The sequence below is a fragment of the Rattus norvegicus genome, chromosome 6 (assembly GCF_036323735.1).
Source record: "Rattus norvegicus strain BN/NHsdMcwi chromosome 6, GRCr8, whole genome shotgun sequence".
In the NCBI taxonomy this organism is placed as follows: Eukaryota; Metazoa; Chordata; class Mammalia; order Rodentia; family Muridae; genus Rattus; species Rattus norvegicus.
The window spans coordinates 37,406,324-37,431,543 of record NC_086024.1 but is presented as its reverse complement, the minus strand read 5'-3'; the positions used below and the strand labels follow the sequence as shown (position 1 = coordinate 37,431,543).

The window sequence follows — 25,220 nt, the reverse complement described above, 5'->3', positions numbered from 1 at the left end:
CTTTGAGGGTACATCCTAACAAGTCTTTTTCCTTCCTCTCAATTCTCTGGTTCCTCTCCATTCTTGAAGATTGTGACTACAACTTTGTTTCTAGCTGGCCTTGCTTGGCTGGTCATTGATCTGCCACACACTTCTTCAATATAGAGTTTTAACAAAGTGCACCTAGCAGCTCATCCACTCTGATGGCCTGGCCTTCTGAGATATGTGTAGTATAAAGCCCTGCCTACAAGACAACTAAGTGGTGCTGGGTGATCTCAGTCAGGGCTCTTCCCTTCACCATCCTAGGAGACTTGTACCTCAATTGCCCAGCTACGACCTCACCAGAGACCTACCAGCCTTCTCAGAAGCCATGGGAGAATCTGTTGTAATGTGTCAAGTGACCAGGTAGTTCTCGTGTTTAAACACTAACCTGGGTGCTGCTTTGTGGGTGTTTTGTGGATGGGATTAAAAGCTCGTAAAGCTCTGACTTTAAATAAGATTGTTTGTTCTAGGTTATCAGGGCAGGTCTGATTCTGCCAGTTGAAATGTCAAAGCAGAGGCTCCCTCTGAGGAGGAGAATACCCTTCCTGGGACAGCACCTTCAACTCTGTGCTGTACCTTTCCATCCTCCTCTTCCTGACAGCTGCCTGAGGATTCACACTCACCCAGCCAGTCCACACCACTACAGGCCAGTACCTCATGATCACCTCTCTTTTTAAAAAGGATTTATTTATCTCATGTATGCGGAAACACTGTCATTCTCTTCAAACACACCAGAAGAGGGCATCAGATCTCATTACAGATGGTTGTGAGCCACCATGTGGTTGCTGGGAATTGAACTCAGGACCTCCGTAAGAGCAGTCAGTGCTGTAAACCGCTGAGTCAGCTCACCAGCCCAAATCATCTCTTAATATACAACCCCACTTCTGGTTCTATCTCTTTTGGAATTTTAACTGTTAGACGTAGGTACCTAACTCCTCACATGATATATACTCTACAAGGCATTAGCAGAAAATATTAAACATGCCACCCTCTGCTTCTCTAGTCCGTGTCTTCATGACCCAGACAACAGGGAGTCAAATATTTTTTAATTGGGTAGGATAAATTTGCTCCTACTTTGAAAAGGAAGCTCTAGGATACACTTAACTGAAGGTTTTTTTGTTTTGTTTTAGTACTGCACACAACCTCCATTTAGGGTTTCTTTGTACATCTAGCGTATTTGGCACTGTTTTTAATGCTGGAATCTTCTAAGTACATCTTTTTTTTTTCCTTTTCTTTTTTTCGGAGCTGGGGACCGAACCCAGGGCCTTGTGCTTGCTAGGCAAGTGCTCTACCGCTGAGCTAAATCCCCAACCCCTTCTAAGTACATCTTAATGAGAATGAAACAGCTCACCAAAATCAACGTTCATTTTACATTATTGTTGAGTATCTAAAATCAAAACAAACAGCAAGGTTTAATGAGCTGTAGACACCGTCCATGAACAGGAAGACCCTGTGTCCTGAGCTAACTCAAGCCTGCAAATTAACGGTGTGTGACTTTTGGGCAAGTGAAATCAAAGAACACAGAATCACTTGCCTTTTTGTTTTCAAAGATTTCAGCTTTAAAGCACCTCTCTCGTCCCTCTACAAATACAGACTTGCCAAACATCTGGACTCTAATTCTTAAAAATAATAAATATTGCGGGTCACATGAAGCTTTGTTCCCACTGGGTAAGCAGGGGAGGGGCAGGATCTGTTCCATCTCTGTTTGTCTGGATGAAAAATAATCTCATCTTGATGCAAGCATGTGGAGCTCCTTCTGCTGGGACCCCGGGAGCAGGGAAAATGAGGAGCAAGTGGGCTGGAATGAGAAAGAGTGGGTGTCTGTAAAAAGGACATGGAAGATGTCAGAGTTTACCCAGGACTTTGTTCTGGAGAGTACCAGGCCTGAGGGTCAGAGTGCTAGTTAATATAAGAATGTGGAAAGGGCCAGCATCGCTGGTCTACAGCCAGGAAGGAAGGCTGACTCAGCCTCAGCCTGTAGGGTGCAGCAGCTTCTTCTGGCCTCTGACCAGTGCTCACAATACCAGGCACCAGCGGCTTCATAAAGGAGCTTCCCACTGGCCACCTCAGCACTCAGTCCCTGGCCCTGGGCAGTTGCCAAGGTTCTGTCTGGGCATGTTGGATGGCATCTGCTCAGGCTGCTAAAAGATGAGGAGTGTCTGGCCTCTCCCTTGGCGCTCTGCTGTGCACACTGCTACACACTCATCTTTTGCCTCCTCACTTAGGCCAGGCAAGCTGGACTCTGGGCAGGGAGGGGAGCCCATGCTAGAGCCGTTGCAACTGGTCTCATGGTAACAGGCTGGTGTGTCTGGAAAACTGATAGTTCTGTATGGGGCAGCCTGGCTGACTGCTTGAAAAGAAGCACTGGAAACTGAGGTAAAGGCAAAGTAAAGTTAAGGTCATATACAAATATAAGCTTAGAACTGGGTGGTAATCCTCAGAAAACATTTCTATGCTTTTGCTCTAGAGTGTGACATCTGTCTCTGAAATCTGCACGGCAGTTTCGTTTACATGGAGATCAAAACCATTCTAGAAAGACTTCAAAAAGAAAGCATCAAAATTTACCTCCATACATTCAAAGTAAGAGTTTTATAGCTTCATTAATTTATAATGGAGATGCAGTAAAGTTTACAATCTGATGAATTTGGCTCAGGTTACATGTCTGTGAAATGACGGCGAAAATCAAGACGGTTAACACACCTGTCATTCCCAAAATTTTCCTTGACCCCCTTCAACACGCACGCATACACACACACACACACACACACACACACACACACACACACACACCATGGTTCCCAGGCAACCCTAATAAGCTTTTGGGCACTGTACATAAATGTGCATTTTCTAAGCTGGTATACGTCTTATAGTATAACGTGGCTTTTCTAATTATTCATTTTGACTGCATATAATCAATTTGAGACTCAGCTTTGTCCCTAGGAGTGCAATACGCATAGGAGCACAGGTTACTGGTCAGCTAATGAACTTTTGCTCATTGCTTTATTGACTATTACAAATAAAGCCGCCATGGGCCAGGGCATAGCATCCTTTGTGTGGACTTACACTATGGTTTCCATCTTTACAAATGCGATGATGCCTGGCTCACAGCCTAGATTCATTTGTTTGTTTGTAAGGAGGTGCCAAACTGTTTTACAAAGATGTACCGCCATTTAACACTCCCATCAGCCAGGCATTCAAGTTCTAAAAGCTTCACCTCCTGTCCTCACTTCCTATGGCCGAGGAAGTTTCAGCCAGTTTGGAAAATGGGTAGGAAAATTCATTGTGATTACATTTTGTACTTCTCTAGTGACTAGTGACTTTCAAAATGGGACTTAAAGAGAGACATACCCACAACAGTCTGGCCACGGCTTGGATAAATAATTTTCTTAAATGAAGCAGAATGGCATAGAGGGTTGAACATGACCATGCCACGTGCATGATGCCAGGTTTGAAGGATTAACTCGTTGTACCCCCGTAAGAGCAGAAAGATGAAAACACAAGTGTCCACTAATGTACTCCTAGGTAAATAGGTTATGGTACCACAGTTACATATACATAGGATATGCATGCATGTGTGTATGTTTATATGTGCGGATATTATAAGGAATGCTCTCCTGCTCATATTTGGCAGCCTTAAATCTGATAGGTTAGCCAGCAGGTTGGACCCTAAGGAAAGAATTGCAATTCAGAGCCAAAGATATTCCCTCTGTATATCCACGAGCCTGGTCATGTTGCTTTCAGGTCTGTAGGTTATCTGCTGGCAGAATTCTCTCTTGGACAAAAGAATGCAACTTCTTTTTTGTTTATTCTGGCTTTAAAGTGGTTGAACGAGGTGCCTCCACAATATGGAAGACAGTCCGCTTACTTAAAGTTTACCGTCTTAAATGCAAACCCCACCCAGGATACCTACATAGGCGCTTCCATAATAGAACTTGAGGGAACACAGTATCCACGCATCTAGTAGCCCAGCCAAGATGGTACAGAATTAACCGTCCGGTTTATGTACGAAATACTAGGCAACCATCTAACGAAAGACGAGTGTGGATATACTGAGATGACCCAAGATACAGTGAGTAGGAAAAAAGCCAGCTATAAGACAACATAGGGCATATGCTGTCAGTGTAAAAAAAAAAACACATTTTAAAAATAATATATGTGGTTACCTTGGTTGTGTTGAATTGCTGTGGAGGAGGAGAAACTTGCTTCAAAAAAGGCAAAGTGAGAGGCCGGGAGTAGGCATGAGCACATAGCCTCTGTTTGGCATCCATACCTAAGAGGCGTGTCCCAGTCTCTGCTCCCAAATGCTGCCGGATGGAAACAACCGTCCGTAGCAAGTGAGGCAGTGATTGGGGTCTGGGAGAGAGGGAGGCTGGAGATGTGCTCTAGAGTGACCTGTGTAAGCCACACACGACACTCATCCTTCTGTCAGAGAGGACTGAGGAAGAGAGCTGAGTGAGCCAGGGTGAGGCAAAGCCATGCAGTGCCCTTTGCTCCTCAGTTAAGTTCCAGCTGCTGGCCCCTGGGCTAAGGAGGGAGAATGGCATAGATTCCCAGGCCCTACGTCTCCCCGACTGAAACCTCTTTGGCCCCAGGGACTACTCTTTGCTTTGACCTTAGGGATTTACAGATCTGTGTCCAGGGACTTCTTCCTACCTGGGAGCTAGAGGGTTCCTGCAGTGGAGTTTACGATGTGGGGGATGGACGGTTGAACTCCTGCTGCTTCTCAAGTCTTTAAGGTTCTGATTACACAATAATAGGGATTTGCTTTAGGAGGAGAAAAGGGGGCAGCACAGGATGCAGTTCGGTCTCACATATGGTAGTAGTTAGGAGATGCGGTACATCTACTGTGTAATTCCAAATTCCTGCAGCCCTCTGTCCTCCTCCAAACTCTACCACCCTCCTGCCTTCTCCCTCTTCCCCTCACTTTCCCCAAGCTCCAGGCTGGCCCTCCCCCATGCCAACCTGGCCTTGATGCCTGCCCACGCTTGGATGACTGTGTCCAAAGCCAAGGCCAAATACCTCTCCCTCTCTCATGCCAGGGCTCACTTTTAAGGAGGCCTTTAGATTTCTGTGTGCTTTGTTGAAGTTTATCATCTGGAGGGTGGGGAATTCATCTATTTCCCTTTTCCTTTTGGAAGGCCGCTTCATGGTTCAGGACCCAGTAAAGAATCAACCACTGATTCCGGGTTAATTCAAAAGAAAAAAGTTAATGAAAGTTTGTCCCATGGGTATTATTGACTTGAAAAATGTAACAGCCCTTTTTTTTTCTTCATTGTAACCAAAAACTCCATTCTTGTTCATTTCCTGTCCCCTTTTCAGGAGCTTAAGCACATATTCGTGTAGTTGTGAGAAAGCCAGTTTGTATCTTCCTTTGTTCCCACAATGTCAATATAAACCACATTCTGGAAGATAAATGCCACCAAGACCTCTATGCCTCCAAAATATGAAAATGCCAGTGGTTGTGTGCAAGCCCGCCTCATGTGACAAGTGCAGTGTCCCCTGGTTGCCCCTGTTTCTTTTTCTTTCTGTATCCCAGGCCAAAAAAAAAAAAAAAAAAAAAAAAATCAGAGTGCTCTGACTGGTCTGTGACTAGCCAGCTGCAGGCTGCTCCCAGCAGACTCAGGCCTAATCCAGGGCCTTGAACATTCCCAGGCACTGATAAAGACCATTAGGCTGTTGCTTAAAACACTGAACAGGTTCTGGCTCAGAGCCCACATTCTTTAACCCTTACTGTAAACTTCACGTTCTGACCCCTGGTAGCAGCCATCAGGGTGGAGCCTCCCTCCCTCCGGAGCCTTCCTCCCTCTCACTGACCTTCAGGAGGGAGCCACGCTGCAGCACACCCATGCACTCCAGCCAAGCCAGCCCCACTAACAGATGTTAGAGCTGACCATCCTGGTGTGTAAGGCTCCTTCCTTTGGGCTTCTTCCTGGCCCCGTCCTCAGATGGTGTGAGGAATGCTCTTGCGGCACAACAGGGACTGAACTGAAGCGATAACATATGAAACCAGTTTGCAGAGGAAGACTAGAAGCCCTCCCTTACCTGTGGATAACGGCGGGCAGTCGGCACTGAGCAGTACAAACGGAAGAGGCGGGGACCAGAAAGGTTGTGTAGAAAGTCTACACACAGTGGGAACAGATGTTTTAGGGTTTGTTTGTTTCTTCACCTCACTCCATTCTTGAGTCTAATTGTCTTAGCCAACGTCTCTACTTCTGCTTCTAGCCACCTTGTCCCTGTGCAATCCCTGCCCTGAGGCACAAGAGCCTAGAATTAGCCATCTTTGGAACTGAGATCCCTGGCCCGGCTCTCCTAAGCATGCTTTTCCTGACCTTCTGGGCTTTCTCTGTTTCTCTGACCTCCATAGCTAAATTAAAAGGCAAGCCCTTTTCTCCATCTTCTCTCTCCTGGTGGCTGCTGGAGTTTTCAGTTCCTCAGGACTGTTTTTTTTTTCCTCCATCCCAAACTCTAATAAAGAGGATCCTTAAGTTTTCTTTTAAGCCCCTTAAAAAGATGATTTTATTTTATTAATGAAAATATGGGCCCCCTAAAGGAAACCCAGTTTTCCTAGTTGTGGGACCGTGAAAGGTAGCCTGATTCCTGTTTGAGCTAAGGCTAGATGCCCTGGAGAACTTGAAGGGACAGTAGGAGCTTTGCCTGCTCCAGGGCACCAGGCCCCTGTCACTAGTCACAGCCCCCCTTAGCTTTGTAGCCATTGGTCATGTAAGGGCAACACCCCTCCACACATAGATGAAGAAAAGGACGTGAGCTGTGGTAATGTAAGCTCAAGACAGATCTCTATGCTAATGAGGTATATAGAGGCCTAGAGGCAGGACTGGGGAGATAGCTCAGAGGTTAAGAACATTGACTGCTCTTCCAAAGGTCCTGAGTTCAATTCCCAGCAACTACATGGTGGCTCACAACCATCTGTAATGGGATGTGATCCCCTCTTCTGGTGTGTCTGAAGATAGTAATATATATAATAAGTAAATAATTAGAAGCCTAGAGGGCTTAGCCAAAAAGCTTTCCTTCCCTGCAAAAGGTATTTAATCTCAGGCCCACCCTGAGAAGTGGGCTATGGTTCTACATATCTGCTTTTCACCATGACAATAAATGCCTTAAAACCATGGACTGTCTCTTTTCATCAGGATCTGCGGTGGGGAGCCACAGAGAAGGCCTTTGCCTAGAGGGCCACTGTCTAATCTCCGGTAGAAGGCCTCTTTGTGCTTTCAGCCAGGACTGCCACCAAGCTCAAGCCCACCACCACTGTCAAGCCAAGGACTCTCCCTGTGGGACCAGGAGCCCCACCCCTTTTCCCTCTGGCCCTGGGCTAGATCCAGCCCATGGGCCCCTAATCCGTTCTCAGCTCTTCTGAGGTTTCCAGCAGAGCCTGGGTGTCCAAGAGTCTGAGAACCAGATGGCCCCAGCTTCATCGCAGGCCTGGGGACCCCCAAACCAGCTTTGGTTGCCCCAAGCCTCAGATTGTGCTTCCCCACACCCAGAGCTGTGTCCCAGGGCTTCCCTGTCGTGACAATGGTGTGGGTAAGCGCAGTCAACTTCCCACTTCCCACCTCACTGAGCGGCCGTGCCCTGTGGCAGAGTGGACATAGGACTCACAACCCTATACCTAGTAACTCACAGAGGGATCCCCTAGACCAACAGTTCTCAACCTATGGATCATGACCCCTTTTGGGGGGGAGGTCACATATCAGCTATCCTGCATATCAGACATTTATATTACAATTTATAACAGTAGCAATGTTACAGTTATGAAGTAGAAACAAAATAATTTTATGGTTGTGGGTCAGTACCCTACAAGGAGCTGAATTAAAGGGTCACAGGATTAGAAAGGTTGGGAACCTCTGGGTTGGATGGCTGATTCAATTCCAAATCCCATCAAAGCTTTCTCGTCCAAGGCAGGTGTGTCCCGCTCAGTCCTGCCTGGTATGTGAGCACAAGGCAAGGCCTTCATAGGTATTCCTATGTCTGCTGCTCGGGCCAAAGAATAGTTTGGTGCCTCCCTCGGTCGGCACTCATCACCTCCAATGAATGTTCCACAAGTGTCCAGCCTCTCCATCTCCATCTCCAGTGCTGTCTGCGGTCTGACTCAGGGCACCATTTTTCTACTACCCATGAGCTCTTGCTCATGGAAGAAACATTTGTTGAAAGGGTCTCTGTTCTTCCTCCCGGGGTTCACTTCCTCCTCACGAGTCATTTCTCAGGCAGGAAGGCAGGCCTTACTGTTAGAACACAGACTCTAGCTGCCTATCTCTCCCACAAAGCAGGCCTCATTCCTGTGCTGCTCTCCCTCCCGGGCAGACTGTTGAGAAAACATTCTGTACAGCTAGCTCTCCCCCTCTCACTTGCGTGTCTCAGAGCAAGCTCAGGTCCCCCTGGTGTTTAGACCAAGGACTACCTTTATCAGTGCCTTCCTGTCTCCTAACATGTGGGCCAGGCCAGGCCAGGGCAGACTAGATGACATAGCGTGGATTGTCCATCCCCTGAACAGTTATGAGAATTCTCTTGTTCCCTGGAACTGAGAGCTCTGACTCTCCCCTCAGGATCCTATGTACGGTGGCCATCTCTCCTAACACTCACTCTCCAGCTTTAAAACCCAATCATGGCTGGATCCTGCTTGTCCAAGGTCATGAGGATCTCTATCCTAATAAAGTTTATTCTTGAGGGCAGTTATTTTGTGTCAGCTCCTTTCTTCAAACCCCCTTCCCTTTTCTCTCTCTCTTTTTTAAATAAGTCATATTTTCTGTCATTATTTTAACTCAGGAACAACTAATTCCTGAGTTATAGACGTACCATAAATCAGCTTTATGGTGTCTCTGCATTTGCAGATGTTAGGTCAGGATGGCATTCTAAAAAACTGTGTGCGTGTGTCTGTATGTGAGTACGTGTCCTGTATGCACAAATGCCTATGTGAAGCTAGGTCTCTCACTGACCTAGGCTAGCTGGCTACCAAGCCCAGGGAATCTGTTTCTGCCTCCCCAGCCTAGGAAAGGGGAGTGCTACAATTCCTGAGAGCACTGAGGAACCCAGGCAAGGTCTTAAAAAGGGGAACTTGGGGGTATGTAAATCAGAGAGAAGGCTAACTATGGAGCAATGGAAGGGGGTGTCACTTGCAGTGCAGGGCAGCCATAGTGGGAATGTGATAGTCTTGACCAATCAGGGCACCCATGGTAACTGTGCCAACTTGAGGTTCTTCCTGCTGTTTTCTGAGTTCCAAATCCTGTGTGATCGTTAAAGAAAAGAGGGTCTCTGTTTCAGTTGGAATATGAAATTTCTCTCATAGGCCCATGCATTGACCTGCTGGTTTCCCAGATGGTGGTGTTATTATGGAAGGTGATGGAGCATTTAAGAGGCGGGGCCTAGCTGAAGGAGTTAAATCCCTGGAGAGGCACCATTCACGGTTAGACCTGGTTCCCAGTGTTTCCCTCTGTGCCTTTGCCACACATTCTTGCTGCTATGATGCGCAGCTTCAACACAGACTGAGAACCCAAGACTAAAGGACCTGAAACCTCTGAAACCCTGAGCCAAAATAAATCTTACCTCCCCTTATGTGAAGCGTTTTGTTATAGAGATGAACCCATGACTGACACGGTCTTGAGTGAGCTTTTAGGTAGGAAAAGTTCTGAGGATAGATTTAGGCTGAGCTCCTGGGAAGAAAGTGATATTTTCTGGGGAAAGTAAGCCCAGATTCATACCTGTTACACACTTATGGTGACTACCTATCTCATGTGTCCAACGTGACATGCGACTTTCAGTGCTAACATTAAAGTTCTAAGCAATCTGGGACAGGTTGTTCAGCTTACAGAGTGGTAAAGTTTTGAAATTTCAGATCATGCTATGTTCTTTATTCAAATATAAGTTCCTCATCAGAGTCTTGAGATCTTTCGGATCCATCCCCCTTCTCTCCTCGTTTTTCTGGTGTGGTCTTCTGCCCCATTCCTCCCCACCCAGCTACTCTGCCTCCAACAGGCCAGGTTTATAGCTGTCTCAGACTGTGGTCTGGGGTTCCTTCTGCAGGGACCTTCAGCTCTTTCTCGCAGCCCTTCCCAAGAGCACCATCTCCCTGTGAGTCTCGTTTTAGATAAACCACCTCTTACCTTCCTCCCTAAAGTAGCTTGCGAGCCTCTTTCCAACAGTATCATCGCTCTGTGACAGCTAATCTTGGTTGTCAATTCAACCTCAGTTGAGGAATCGCCACCATCAGATTGGCCTGTGGCCACGTCTGTGGAATATTTTCTTGATTGCTAATTGGTAGGGGAGGCCCAGCACACTGTGGGCAGTACCATTCCAAAGGCACATGGGCCTAGGATGTGTAAGAAAGGTAGCTAAGCAGGCATTGGGGAGGCAAGTCAGTAAGCAGCCCTCCTCCACGGCAGTGGTTCTTAACCTGTGAGTCTCGATCCCTTTGGGGGTCAAATGACCCTTTCACTGGGTTACCTAAGACCATCCGAAAACACATGTATTTGCATTATGATTCATAACAGTAGCAAAATGATGAAACAGTTTTATGGTTGGGGGGGGGGAATCACCACAACATGAGGAACTGTATTAAAGGGTCACAGGTTTAGGAAGGTTGAGAGCCACTGCTCTAGGGGCTCTGTTTCAGTTCTTACCTCAATCCATGCCTTGAGTTCCCACCTTGGTTTCCTTTAATAATGACTTGTAACCTGTAAAACAAATAAACCCTTTCATCCCTGTCTTAGTTACTTTTCTATTGCTGTACTAAGATCCCAAGAGCAATTTATAGTAAAGAAAGTGTATTGGAGACTTACAGTTTCAGAGGGTGAATTTATGACCATCAGGGCCAGCCAGGATCATGGCAGCAGGCAAGTAGCCATGGTACTGGAGCAGAACCTGGGAGTTTATATCCTTATCTCAAGCACAAGGCAGAGAAAGAACTAACTGATAATGGCATGGGCTTTTAAAGCCCACCCCCAGTGACATACTCCTCCCAACAAGGCCACGCCTCCTAATCCTTTTCAAACAGTTCCACCAACTGGGGACCAAGCATTCAAATACATGAATCTCTGGAGTCCATTTTCATTGGAAGCACCACACTCCCCCAAGTTGCTTGTGGTCATGATTCTTATCACAGCAACTGAAATTAAACCAGGTCACATCCTCTTTAGTTGACTTATGGAACTTAGTCGCCTACAGAATTAACTTTATCATATACTTGTCTGTCTCTCCTTTAGCATGGGTGAGACGGGTGGACCTGGAATTCATCTAGCACCTTGGCTCACAGACTTCTTCCTTTTTTCTTTTTCGTACTTGTATATAGTGGTGTGGATTATATGCAGGTGTATGTGCATGTTAATGTGTGGGTGCATGTGTGTACAATGTGTACATAAGGGTGCATATGTATGTGAAGGGGCCAGAGGTACACATTGGGTGTTGTCCTCAGGTGTTCGTGTACCTTGTAGTTTGAGACAGGATTCCTCACCGAGATCCGGGGCTCACTCAGTCAGCTAAGATGACTGGGTAGTGAGCTCCAGGGGTCCTCTTGGCTCTGCATTTGCAGCATTTGGATTTCAGGTACATTGGCATACCCAGTTTTCAAATGGGTGCTGGGAATCGAACTTGGGTCCTTACATTTGCAAAGAAAATACTCTACCAACTGAACCATCCATCCAACCCCCAGAGCTGGTCATCTTTTTTTTTTCTTAAGTTTTCTAATAAAGGCTCTTGGTTGGACACTGTAGCACACACCTTTAATGTCCACTCTTCTGAGGCAGAAACAGGGGAACCATTACAGGCTCATCTATTTGAATGCTTAGTCACTAGGGAGGGAGTGGTACTATTTGAGGTGTGTCACTGGGAGTGGGCTTTGAGGTTTGAAAGCCCAGGTCAGGCCCGGTCTCCTCCACCCACCTCTGCGTGCATCTCTCTCAGTCTGCGTATCAGGATGTAGCTCAGCTACTGCTCCAACATCATGAGTATTTCCATGCTCCCACCATGCTCCCTGCCATGACAGTAATGAACTAAACCTCTGAGACTGTAAGCCGGCCCCCAACTTTTGAGAGTTGACTTGGTCATGGTATCTCTTCATAGCAGTAGAACACTGGCTAAGATACCCTGTCTCAAAAACTACTTTTTAACTTAGTTTTTTTTTTTTTAACTCAGCTATCTTCTGTTGACCTAGATGCCGCCTAGAAAAAAATATCAAAGAATGGGAGGATATAAATTAGGCAAACAGTAACCAGTGCAAGCTGACTTCAGACAAAATACATTTTTAAAAATAAAAATAAGAGAATCACAGCTAGGGATAAATAGTACAATCAGCTTACATAGAACCTATTTAAGTAACTTTGAGAATATATGTAGCAAAACCAAAATAATTATGAGAGCCTTTGATATTAATCCATTATGTATGACAAACAGAAAAAAAAAGTTAAAAACCTTAATTGGCAAAGGTGAATTTAATACACTTCAGTCCTGGTAGACAGGTTTCCGTTGACTTCTGTGTTTTTTTTTTTTTTTTTGGTTCTTTTTTTTCCGGAGCTGGGGACCGAACCCAGGGCCTTGCGCTTCCTAGGTAAAGCGCTCTACCACTGAGCTAAATCCCCAGCCCCAACTTCTGTGTTTCTGCACGCCTTGTGAGTATAGATTTTGCTCTAGACTAGGCAACTGTTCAAGGAAGCTTCTACAAGAAGAGCCTCGGACTACAGAGTCAGCAACAACCTGCCTAATTAAACTATTCTTAGTGCATGTTTGAAGGACACTCCGAAATCCTGACATTTCTTCATTGCTTGCTCCCAGAGCTAGAAAAGCCAAATGGCTCATAGGTTAGTTCTTTTCTTCCTTAGCCTTGTGACACTGTCACCAAAATTACCTGAAAACTGCTTAAAGGGAGGAATTCTTTATGTGGGTTCACAGTTCTACAGGTCTCGTCATGATTGGGGGTGGGGCATGGCAGAAGAGAACAGTTTTCATCATGAACGCCAGGGGAGAACAAGGAGGAGTGCAGAAGGTGCATGGGTAAGATGCAGCTCTAGACAATGCACCGATCAGCCACTCCTTCCGGCTACACCCCATCTCCTAGCTTCTGACACTTCCCAATAATGCCATCATACTATGACTACATCAAGAGATTAATCCTGCCATGGCTTGGCACCCTTGTGCTCTGCCTCTGAAACCAGCGTCGCAGACACACCCCAAAGGTGCACTTTATAATCTCCTTGTCATTTCTTAATCTGATGAAGTTGACACTCAAGATTAACTGTCATTCTATATCTATTTTTAAATGAAACCGAGTTTTTTTCTTTCTTTCTTTTCCCACACCATCCAAATATGCATAGAGAGAAAGGATTCAGGTGTGTTTGGTCCCAGTCTGCAATCACCAGTCTTGGCTGTCAACTTGATTAAGAGAGTGATGGAATGATGAAATATACCTATGCATCTACAGGGGTGTTCCAGAAAAGACTGATAACTGCACAATGACCAAGCTGGGAGAGACCCAGTGTGGATTTAGATAGAATCTTCCAACGGCTGACATCTTGGATGAATGGGAGGAAGGCAGTAGGAGGCTTGCACTGGCAAGACCCCAGCTGAGTGAAGGTGTTTCTCGAAGTTGCCTTCCAGCATCAGACTCCGGCTTCTCTGGTTTTTCAATATTGACATGATACAAGAAGCTCTCGGGGAAATTCTAAGTCCTTAGATTTTAATCGCTGAGAAGTCTAGCCCCTTAGTTGGCTGGCTCCCTCTTTAGCACATCGGCAGCCATCGTTGGCTTCTCCTGAACAATCTAATAAATTGCCTTTTATGCTCTATCCCCATTCGATTGGCTTTGATCCTCTGGGGAACTGTCTAACGCAGTCCTACTCCTAAAGGCACATTCCCGGTCTCCTGGGAGAATGAACTGTGAATCTACAAAAGATTTGAGGTGTTCTATCCTTGTTACCATAACTCCATCGAAGAGGGATGTCTGAGCCAGGCTGTGTGTATAAGGAGGAAGATCTGTTGCCTGTTTTCTAGACAATGAGCACACTTCTCAATCAGCACAGACCTCTCATAATTGATTTGACAGGTCAACTTGACCACAGGACCACAATTGGTTCACAACTTGACCACTGGTTCACAATTATTTCTGGATAGATCTAAAAGTTTTCCCAGAAGACATTAGCAATGAAATTGGTGGACTGGGTACAACATGTCCCCAACCAATCACAAGACTTCTTTTATAACAGAACACCACAGACTAGTACATTCTAAAGGAAAAGTACCTTAGGCAGAGTAGCTTCAGCTCATGCGCCAGCCTTGGGTAAGAGGTTTAGTGTTGCTTTGAAACATGGCGGAAAAGCAAGCAGGTAGACGATGCACTTAGCTGGGTTCCTCTTCCCAGATTTCTCCTGGGTATGTGCTCTTCACCATTAGAGATATTCTGCATTATAGTGTTTAGTTCCTCTGGCAAATGAAACTGACGTCAGTGGCCGAGCTCTCTCTAACAGCAAGCCCAAGAACCTGGGTTTCCTCCAGGGTCTTTGATTTAGTGTTTCTCATTCATCACCCTGCCGAGGTAAGTTAAGAAAGCAAATTCTCCAATCACCAGCCCTCTAAAACAGTGGTTCTCAACCTTCCTAACGTTGTGGTCCTTTAATATATAGTTCCTTGTGTTGTGGTGACCCCCCCCACCCAGCCATAAAGCTATTTTTGTTGCTACTTCAAAACTGCAATTTTACTACTGCTATGGATTGTAACGTAAATCTCTGTGTCTTTCTGGTGATCTGCAAAAGGGTCATTCCACCACCACTTTCCAAAGAGGGGTTGCGACCCACAGGTTGAGAACTATCGCTCTTTATGATTTCTGTCCTCTCTTTTGCCTCAAATGCCCTTCTCTCCATTTCCAATAAACAAAGAGGAAAGTAATTGAGCAAATGTTCAGCCTCACCTTGATCTTAACTGACTCAGTTTGAAGCGTGTTTTATGTTTTGTGATTAAAAAAAATCCCTAACATTGAGGGGCCTGATCCAGTCTACCCTTGGCTTAGTTTTTTTCCATCTAGAAAGTGAAAACATTTATTTCCTCACCCAGTCACTTCTTTCATTTAACACAGTCTCTGTCCCTGAGGGGTCCCCAGTCTTGTTAGTCAGCGTTGGTGGTGAGGTAGGAAGATGAAGACGGGGTCTGTCAGGTGAACCCCTGACTCTGTACTATATTCCCCAAACCCAAGAAAACACAATCCACAATTAATTCTGCCAAAGGAAGGAAGCCACACAGGAGAACTTAGCTGGTTCTAGAATGACTTTGCCAAGTGAAAAGTGAGGCAGACTTCAGGCAGCAGGGGCCCTGGTACTGTATGCTTTTCAAACATGTTTGTCCTGAAATAAGACATCAAAACAAACCAAGGGCTGGGTAGTGGTGGGGCACCCCTTTAATCCCAGTACTCGGGAGGCAGAGGCAGGTGGATCTCTGTCAACCTGTTCTACATATCTACTTACAGGACAGCCAAGGCTAAAAACATAGTAACGAAAATGTCACGAAAAACCTAACACCCCAAACCGAAACCAAAACAAACAATTCTATGGAGTTCAGCTGACGAACTTATTGGGGTTGATTACAGAAGCTTCGGCAACTCGAAATGTAAGGCCACCTCAGTGACTTAGGAAAGCTGTCCCCTGGAGCTGTCTGCACAATCTGCTCAGCAGCTGACAGGTTATCCAGGCTTCACCTCACCTTTGAAATCCTCCTCCTGCCTCTCCACAGAGTAGCATCTGAGAAAAGGGGTCGTGCTTGTGTCCTCAAGGCAGTGAGCTCATGGATTTACAAGGCAGTTCTCACTCTCCCTGTCCTCCTTGGCTCACTCCTGGCCTGAATCCTAGCCTCTGACTCCCAAGCCCTGGGAACATGGGGTGTTCAGGAGATCTGAGGCCGGGGAGGGCTCTGGCCTCTGTGTGTCCCGGTGCTACTATGTTTATTTTGCAAAACCCACATGAGGTCTGTCTGGCTGGGTGGCCTCTAATAGAGGCTGCACCGAGCCTTATATCAACCAGAGGCAACTAGCTTCAGTGGCAGGTCTGGGGGTCCTTAGAAGGCCCTTGTCAACTGGGAGTCAGTGTGTGCACACACACGTGTGCATGAGCTGTATCTTGAGGATTCCTAAATGAGCTTCTTGACTCCCCCTTTTGCAATGTAACTCGAAAACCCTGGGCTGCCGGCCAAGGCAACTCAGAGCTGAAACGGAGCCGTGGCCCAAAGAAAAACAATCGAAGAAGCGGTCCCACAGCTTCAAAGGGGCAGAAACTGTGGAAGACCATGCATGGGTCTGAAATGGCATCTGGAGGGAGGTCACTGCCCTAAACATTCCCTAGCTTCACCCGCTGCCATGCAGGGTCATAAAACAAATGGTGTTGCTCATATTTAAAGGTCTAGCAAAGGTTGGTTACCTATATAGAGAAAGCTAGGAAGGATAGTTTAAAAATCTCATCAAGAGAGTCATGCTTTGTCTTCTGAAATGTGACCTTAGGCTCTGGGGCTCTAGTAGGACCTTTGATACTCAATCTGCCTCCTCTACATCAGATCTTTCTTCCCAGCAGCTCAACGAAGTGACAATCCCTCTGCTCTTTTTATGACCTTTGTCAGATGCTCCTCTCAGTTTAGCTCCACTTGAATGACATTTAGGAGCACCTCCCCAGGCCCAGCCCATGGAGGAGATCCTCTGAAGTCATAATATGGATAAGACTTCTGTCTTCCTGGCCTTGGGGGGTGGGGAAGGGCTCAGCCTTAAAGGAGACAGTTGTCCACATGTAACATTTTTACACTGATTATCTCTATCCCGCCCCAAAACTTGGGGCATGGAACAAGTATAATCTACAGCTACTGATTGAGAAACTTAACCTCAGAGCAGACAAAGCCACCACCCACCAGGGCATATCAGAGCCCAGAGCATAAAACAGCCCCATGATGAAGCAATGTGCTGCCTCCAGAGAGAATATTCTGCTGTCCGCCCTGAGAGTTTCTGCCCACTCATCGAGGCCCATGGGGAAGGTCAGGAGAGGTTCATCTTGTTCTCAGACATATGTAACACGGGCTCTACTCTGTGCAGAGAACGAGTCTCCCTTGATTCAGGAGAGACTTTCCTTGGTACCTGTAGGCATTACGTGGAGCATGTTGGCTGACCCAGACATCTGGCAAAGACCGTTGTCAGAGAGACGGGGTGAGCTGCTATAATACCACAAGCCCCAGTAGGAATTGGAAGTCTCTGAGTTGGACTGGACACAAATTTAAGTCCTGTCAGAGGCTCCACTGTAAATGTTTAACAAGGGACTGTTACAGACCAGGGGTAGAATTAAGAAGATTATGATTGGGTTGCCAGATTGGGCAAATAAAAATACAAATGAGATGCCAAGCTCAATTTGTATTACATACAAACAATAAATAAACACACTAAGGTATATCCTTTAATTTATTCTTTTTTTCCTTTAAGTTATTCTTAAAGCTATACTATTTGAAACATAGTCGTACTAAAAAGTTATATCATTTGAAATTCAGCCTGTATTTTCTTCTGGGAAACAACTCATGAGGGGCATCTGAGAATTAGCTACAGTAGGAAGTTAGCCAGGGTGGGTGGTTACTGGGCGCTGCCCACCAGAACGTGGTAGGTCCTCAGTTCCCCAGAAGAAAGATCCAGCTCAGCATGGCAGAAAGAAAATGAGCAAGGAAACACTAAACATCTCACCTTCTTACCCCCTTCTCTCCTGTGGGACCTCCCTTAGCAAGGGGACAGGGGCCTTGGCAGTAGATCCTGGCAGAGAGAGAAGCAGAAAATGTTTAGGAGAGCCAGCTTACAGAGGTCTGTCTTCTCCTTACTTGGCCCTCAGCATGTGGTTACCTCTGTCCTCCAGGGTCTACGGTGGCTCCCACTGCGTGGCAAGTCTGACAGTCTCAGCATGAGAAGAGTCTTTAGTCTTTGCTCTCTAAGTCCCTGGAATGCAGTCACTCTCCCCTAGGAGACAGGGTTCCTGGATAAAACTCACTGTAGCTCAGTACTTATGGTGCTCTTCAGGACGGCCTGGAGATGTGGGGCTGGAGGGGCTTCTGGGAGATTTGTTCTCACCCCTTATTACTGCACCTGAACCTCAGACTTGGCAAAAGAAAGGATTCAATCTAAGAGACTCCTTCAACCCGATGGCCCCTCCTTGGAAAGTCCCAGGTCCAACTCAGCATGGAGCCACCAAGGGCTTCTGGGTCTGTGTTTGGGTGTGAAGCATGAAGCTATACTTCCCTTGGTTCTTCACCAAGCTCTCTTCCCTGGCCAGCATACAAGGTGCTTTCTCTTCGATTTCCCTTCAGCACAGTTCTGGGAATCTGAGTGCAGCAATTTTGTTTTGAAATTACATCCGTTGATTATAGTTCAACAATTTAATTATAGTTATTAAAGAGCTGCCTAGCTTGAGACTTGTGGTATAACAAGAGCAAACATACACGGTCTCTGGAAACAGCCGGGGCCTGTTTACATATTAAACAAAACCTCTGTTGGATTCACTCCGGTTAAAAAAAAATCTCTGTGGCTGGAAGTGTGTGAGTAGACTGGGGGGCCAAGGGACCTGCTCTGCCACAGTGAGGAGATGTCTGACAGTTGTTTAAACTACTGAGTGTCTTCCTCTAGGCCTCATTAGTATTAGAACCAGAATGAGGACGTCTCACTAAAGCTTAATTTTTACATTAAAATTGGGATGCCAAGCATATCTTTCTCAGCTTTGTCGATCCACACCTAAGGTCCCTGCTCAAGTTCTAGAAGCCTCTGAACTCTTTATTCTTTTTGTCATAGAAACTTACCACTTTTATTTATAACAAATTATTCCCGATTTCTTCTGCCTCAGAAGTTCTTTAGACAATTCCATCAGCCTTAGCCAATCGGAGAATGGAATCATCTGACTCGCTCATCCTGCAAATGGCCCTGCAGATGCTGTAGATTTTAAACTGGCCATTAAACCGGGCTGGGCCCCTGTCAACCATTCATTCATCTGGATGGACGCGTGGTCCTTGGCGGCAGTGATGCGGTTGCTCTCGGAGCATTTCCGCGGTATGTACAGGTCCACAAACTCGCCGGCATTTTTCTGCATACTGAGGCTGTCCCTGCTCACTGGTCTACTGAGAATGCAGAAAGGATGCCTTTGAACTCTTTAATCAGACTCGTTTGGACACTTCTAAGAAAGAAGAAAGGCAAGTAGTTATTACAAAAAAATGTAAAGGATCCATGATGGGGACCCAACGGCAGCCAACAGAGTCAGAGACAGCTCCGGTTGTTAGGGAGCCCACAAGAAGACCAAGCTGCACATCCACTACAAATGTATAGGGCCTAGGTCCAGCCCCTGCATGCTCTTTAGTTGGTGGCTCAGTCTCTGTGAGCCTGCATGGGTCTGTAGTTGACTTTTTAGGTCTTCTAGTGGTGTCTTTGACCCCTGTGCTCAGTCATTCCTATCTCTGACTCTTCCATCAGACTCGAGCTCTTCCTCATGTCTGGCTGTAAGTCTCTAAATCTGTTTTCATCTGATACTGGATGAAGCCAAACAGGAGACAGTTATGCTAGGCTCCTGTCTGCAAGCAGAGAACAGTATCATTAATATAAGTGTCAGGGGTTGGCTCTCTCCCATGGGATGGGTCTCAAGTTGGACCAGTCATTGGTTAGCCATTCATTCAATCTCTCCCCCCTTTAGCCCTGCACATCTTATAGGCAGGACAAATTTTGAGTAGAAGGATTTGGGGGTGGGTGGTTGTGATGTCCCCTTCTTCCACTGGAGGCCTTGCCTGGCTATGGGAGTACACACACACACACACACACACACACACACACACACAGAGAGAGAGAGAGAGAGAGAGAGAGAGAGAGAGAGAGAGAGAGAGAGATTTTCAATAGAGAGCTAGGTCTGGAGTGATAAAGTGCTTCTGCAAGCATGAGGACCTAAGTTCAGATTCTTCCTTATCACCCTTTTAACAAATCAGACCAACATGGCAGCCGAGTCTATTATCCCAGCACTGGTGAGGTGGAGACAGGAGGACCCCTGCAGTTCAGTCTAGCCAAACCCATGAGCTCCTGGTTTACTGAGACACCCTGTCCCAAGAATGAGATAGAAGGAGTTAGAGAAATGGCTCTTGATGAGGACTAAGATTTGATTTCCAGCATGCACATGGCAGCCTACAACCCTCTGTAACTGTGGCCCCAGAGAACCCAGTGCCTCCTTCTGACTTCTGGGAACACCAGGCACCCATGTATGCACACATGCGTGCAGGCAAAACACTTGTGCTGGCTGGTTTTATGTCAACTTGACCCAAGCTAAAATCATCTGAGAGGAAGGAACCTCCGTTAAGAAAATACCTCCGTACAATGAAGCTGTAGGCAAGCCTGCAGGGTATTTTCTAGTGATTTGATGGGGGAGGGCCCAGCCCATTGTGAGTGGTGCCATCCCTAGGCTTGGTGGCTGAGCAAGCCATGATGAGCGGGCCAAGAAGCAGCACCCCCACCCCCTCTGTCACTTCTGCATCAGCCCTTGCCTCCAGGTTCCCGCCCTGCCATGCTTCAGTGACGGACTATGATCTGGAAGTGTAAGCCAAATGAATCCTGTCCCAACTTGCTTTTGGTCACAGTGTTTTTGGTTTGTTGTTGTTTGTTTGTTTGTTTTTCGGTCACAGTGTTTATCACATCAACAGAAACCCTTACTAAGACAATGCTCATTCATATAAAATAAACATTTTAAAATAAGGTGGAGAGTGATCCAGGATGACACCTGATGTTGATCCCTGGTCTCCACATGTGCATACATATGTGTACACACAAATGTACACATACACATGCACATGCATATACCACCCCAACGTGTAGATTTAAACATGAAAAACCATACATCTAGGATGTGTTTCTCAAATCAAAGCTCAAAGCAACCTGAAAGGCATTTCAAAGCAGAGGTGCCAGGCTCCATGTAGAGTGCACTGGTCTTAGGTGTTGGTAGAGAAGCCCAAGTATCTGTAGTCTTTAAAGGACATGGTAAATGTCTGTGTCGTAAAGGTCTGACCTCCAGCTCGTTACATTATCAGAAGGTATTAGAACATTTAAGGGGCGGGCCTAATGAAAGGCAGATCATTGAGAGTATGTGCTTGGAGGAACAGTTAGGGCTCAAGCCTCTGTCTCTCTCCCTTCCCACTCACCGTGAAATGAGCACCCTCTTCCCACATCCCCCACACCCCATGACGCAGTGTCTCAACAGAGGCCCCAAATCAATGGAGCCGAATGACGATGAGTTAAAACTTCTGAAACCCAAACAGCCCATTTCTGTTTTCAAGTTGAGATATTTAGTTAGTACCTAATAAAAGTAGCATCAGCCCCACCCTGGAACTTTCTAGACAGGAACATTCTTCATATCTACTTCAGAGCTCCTTGCTTACAAATCCTGAGGTAAGACCCAGAAATTTGATTTTTCCAGTGAGCCCTCCAAATGAGTATGATGTGCTCTACAGTTTAGACTGTCACCTGTCTTCAAACTCGGGGATCCTCAGCTTGACCCTCAGGCCAAAGAAGTACATCAGTGTCGAGCATATTGGGTCCCTCTAGCCGGGCCCATCAGTGCCTTCTCCTTGCTGTAGTCTGAGTCTCTGATGAAGTTTCTCCTACTGTTGGAAGGTTTCAAATAGATAGCTGTCATAGCTCCTGAAATGTGGCAGGCCTTGAATTCCCAAGCAAGTACGAGGCACCCTCTGGATTCGTGTATATTGGCACATGCTCCACCTCCCTCAGCTGGTGCTGTGAGTTGACACCGAGCTTTGTAACTCCATGGAGCTGGGTGTAGAGTAGAGAAGTCCTGCCACCGTTGTGTCTAGCTCTGTCTTGCCGTCATTATTTGTACTGATTATGACCCAAAGGTAAGTGCTCGCCTCCCTAGCTCACTCAGTCCTGATTACTTGGCGCTATTTTTGGTCTTCGTAGCCCTGGAATTCAAAGCAGCTGAAGAATCTGAGGGTAGGTCATGTCCTAAAGTCATAAAGGAGCAGAGATGTGCCCCACAATTCCACAGGCTATGCTGCCTTGTTCCAACATGTGAGGGAAATACTGTAATACCTAGTACAAAAGTAGAAGCTTTCTAGCCAATGTAAGACATATAAAGCAAATTTGGGCTTGCTCCCTCCCCCTTTTTTGAAATGCAACCATCCCCTAACAGTGATAGATTACACACATCCTCCGCCTGATGGTTGACTATGAAACCCACTGTCTGGATCTGATATGGAAGTGCACTAGCACATAGGTGGATCAGAGAAACCCCAGCGTATTCCAATGACACAGAACCAAAGGATATGTATATATAAAGAGACGTCTTTAAAAGTACATGCCCATGCAATTATGAAACCTGATGTAAAGGTCAATGTTATCAACTTGACAGGACCTACTAATAGACAAAGCCTCTGGGCACGCCTGTGCAGTGTAGGAGTGAGGGTGTTCTATTCCAGATCAGGTTAATTCAACTGGGGAGACCTTAACTGTGAGCAACGCCATTCCACAGGCTGCAATTCCGGATTGCTTTAAAAGAAGAAAATAAGGGTTGGGGATTTAGCCAGTGGTAGAGCGCTTGTCTAGCAAGCGCAAGGCCCTGGGTTCGGTCCCCAGCTCCGAAAAAAAGAACCAAAAAAAAGAAGAAGAAGAAGAAGAAGAAGAAGAAGAAGAAGAAGAAGAAGAAGAAGAAGAAGAAGAAGAAGAAGAAGAAGAAGAAGAAGAAGAAGAAGAAAATATGGCTAGCTCAGCAGCTAACATATCTTTCTGCTCTTCCAGAGGTCCTGAGTTTGGCCTCACCACCTACCTCAGAGGGCTCACAACTCGCTGTAACTCCAGCTACAGGGGATCCAATGTTCCCATCTGGCCCCCTCAGGCATTCTCGTGCACATACTAACACACAGACATATGCACACACACACACATTAATAATAAGGATAAAATTATTTTTTAAAAAAGGAAAAAGCAAGAGTAGTCATTTCTTCCTACTTCCTGACTTCAGTTGGAACAGGGACATTGGTAGTAGGATAGTTCCAGAACACAGTCCATGGTGGGAAAACTGCGTTCTTTTTTTCGAGTCCACTAATTTCAAAGTCTTGCCCCAAAACACCTCCACTACAGTGTTTGTTTGTTTGTTTGTTTGTTTGTTTGTTTGAGACAGCCTCTCTTTACAGAGCTCTGGCTTTACTGGAACTCACAGAGATTGGCCTGCTTCTGCCTTCCAAGTGCTGGGATGAAAAGCACTTGCCATCATGTTGGCCTCAAAAGCTCCTTCAAATTAGTATCCAGAATATTTTACCAACTATACTACTACCAATGGCCCAGGTCAACGGACATCTAGGCTAGGAGAACTGAGAGCACTGGCTTCATCACCTCACTGAGAGATAGCTGTCCTTGTACAGTTCGATGAGCAAAGACACTAGACTCCCACTCCTGTGCCTGGCCTGAGGGTAGGTCTCTGACCACCCTAAGGAATGTGGGGACTGGGATCTCTGGACACCTGGGACCTTTTACTACTTTATGTAGATATGTATCCTGATTAGTTCATGTGCTGGGGGCAGAGCTGAAGCACCCTCAATAAATGGCTTTTCCCCACAGCAGGCAGCTCTCTTTGCTGGTATCTGTGGAACCAAGACAGAACCTTAGGGTCCCCTTGGACCATGGAGCCCAGAAAAGATTTTGTTCATTCATAATTGTGAGAGGAATTTCCTATGTGTGTTTAGTGATGTGGATAGGTGAATGGGTATGGTTATACATATGGTTATATATATATAGGGAAATGGCTCAGGGGTTAAAGTGTTTTCAGCAACAAGCAAAAAGACCAGAGTTCAAATCCCCAGGATCCATGTAAATGCTAGGTAGATGTGTCAACTAGCCTGTAATTCCCACATTGGAAGGCAGAGACAGGAGATCCCAGGAGCAAGATCGCTAGTGAACCTAGCTGTATTGGGGAACTCTAGATTTGACTGAGGCACACTTATGCTTATCAGAGAACAAAGAAGATTGAATAAGATTCCTAACATCAGTCTTGGACCTCCACAAACATAAGCACATTAAGCTCACGTGCACATACACCACACACATATGCATGAAAAGGGGGGACCCTGAAGTCAGTGCCCACATAAGGTCCCCATGGACTACGGATTTGATTTATCAACTCTTACTGGGAGTCTCCTAAAAGGGGCCTGTATTGGTTAACTTTCTTATTGCTCTAACCACATGCCTAACAGAAGCACGGAAAGAAGAGTTTATTTTGGCTCATGGTTCAGGGGTTCTGGTCCATTGTGGTAGGAAGGCACGGTGACAGTGGGAGCATAGGGTGTGCTTGTTATATCACAGAGGATTTGGAAGCAGAGAGAGTATAGGCAGGAAGTGGGGCTGGGCTGTAATCCTCAAAAGCCAGCCCCATTGGCCCCTACCAGCTACCCTCCCTTTCCCAAAAGGTGTGATCAGCAGGGGACGAAAGGTTCATGCGTATGAGCCTCTGGGGACATTTCAAGTCTAAACCATAAGACAATTCACTGAGTTCTTGAGCACATGGTCGCTCAGAGCAACATGCTTTCCCAGTAATTACCAGCTACCCCAGGGAAAGCAATACTTAAGGCATAGGATCATCATTCTACCCTATTACTTCCAGGCACTTCCTCCCCTGTGCCCCAAGCCCTTAAAAATCCCATTAACTCTGGGGACACAGTTCAGACGCATTTGAACATAATTCTTTATACTTAATGCGTTACCGTTTACCCCAAGAACAATGGTTACATTATACCATGGTTCTCTAGTGTCCTTTCTGGTGATGAAAGAGAGAAGGCAGGAAGGGTCGGAGGAAGGGAGAAGGGAAAAAGATGAAAGGAAGGAAGATCTCCCCTTCAGGGAATTGAAGCATTTGTGGCTGGGGTCAGAAATTGTACCCTCTCTCCTGTTTAGTTCTTAGGGTTCAGTTGAGGTTGAGCCCTTCTGTACAGGCAAGAGCATGCAGGCTGTGAGGTTTGCCTGTTTGTGGTATTTGGATGTGGTGAAGCATTATAGAGTTAAACTGGCCTTTCCATCCTTGTTGGCTTAATGCTACCAATGGAACCTAAAACAGCCTCTTGGGAGGTTACCCGCAGGTTAGCAACCACAGTTTGTCCCCCAGGACCATATCTTCTACCTCTTACAACCTTCAGATCCTTGAAGCTTTAGCTGACATCCCCAGTCCAGACCCACGGCA

At 46.2% G+C, this 25,220-nt stretch overlaps 1 pseudogene; it reads right to left on the bottom strand.

Moving 5' to 3' along the window:
* Positions 1–18,567: 18,567 nt before the first annotated feature.
* Positions 18,568–19,264, bottom strand: Rps21-ps6 (ribosomal protein S21, pseudogene 6; annotated as a pseudogene).
* Positions 19,265–25,220: the final 5,956 nt, after the last annotated feature.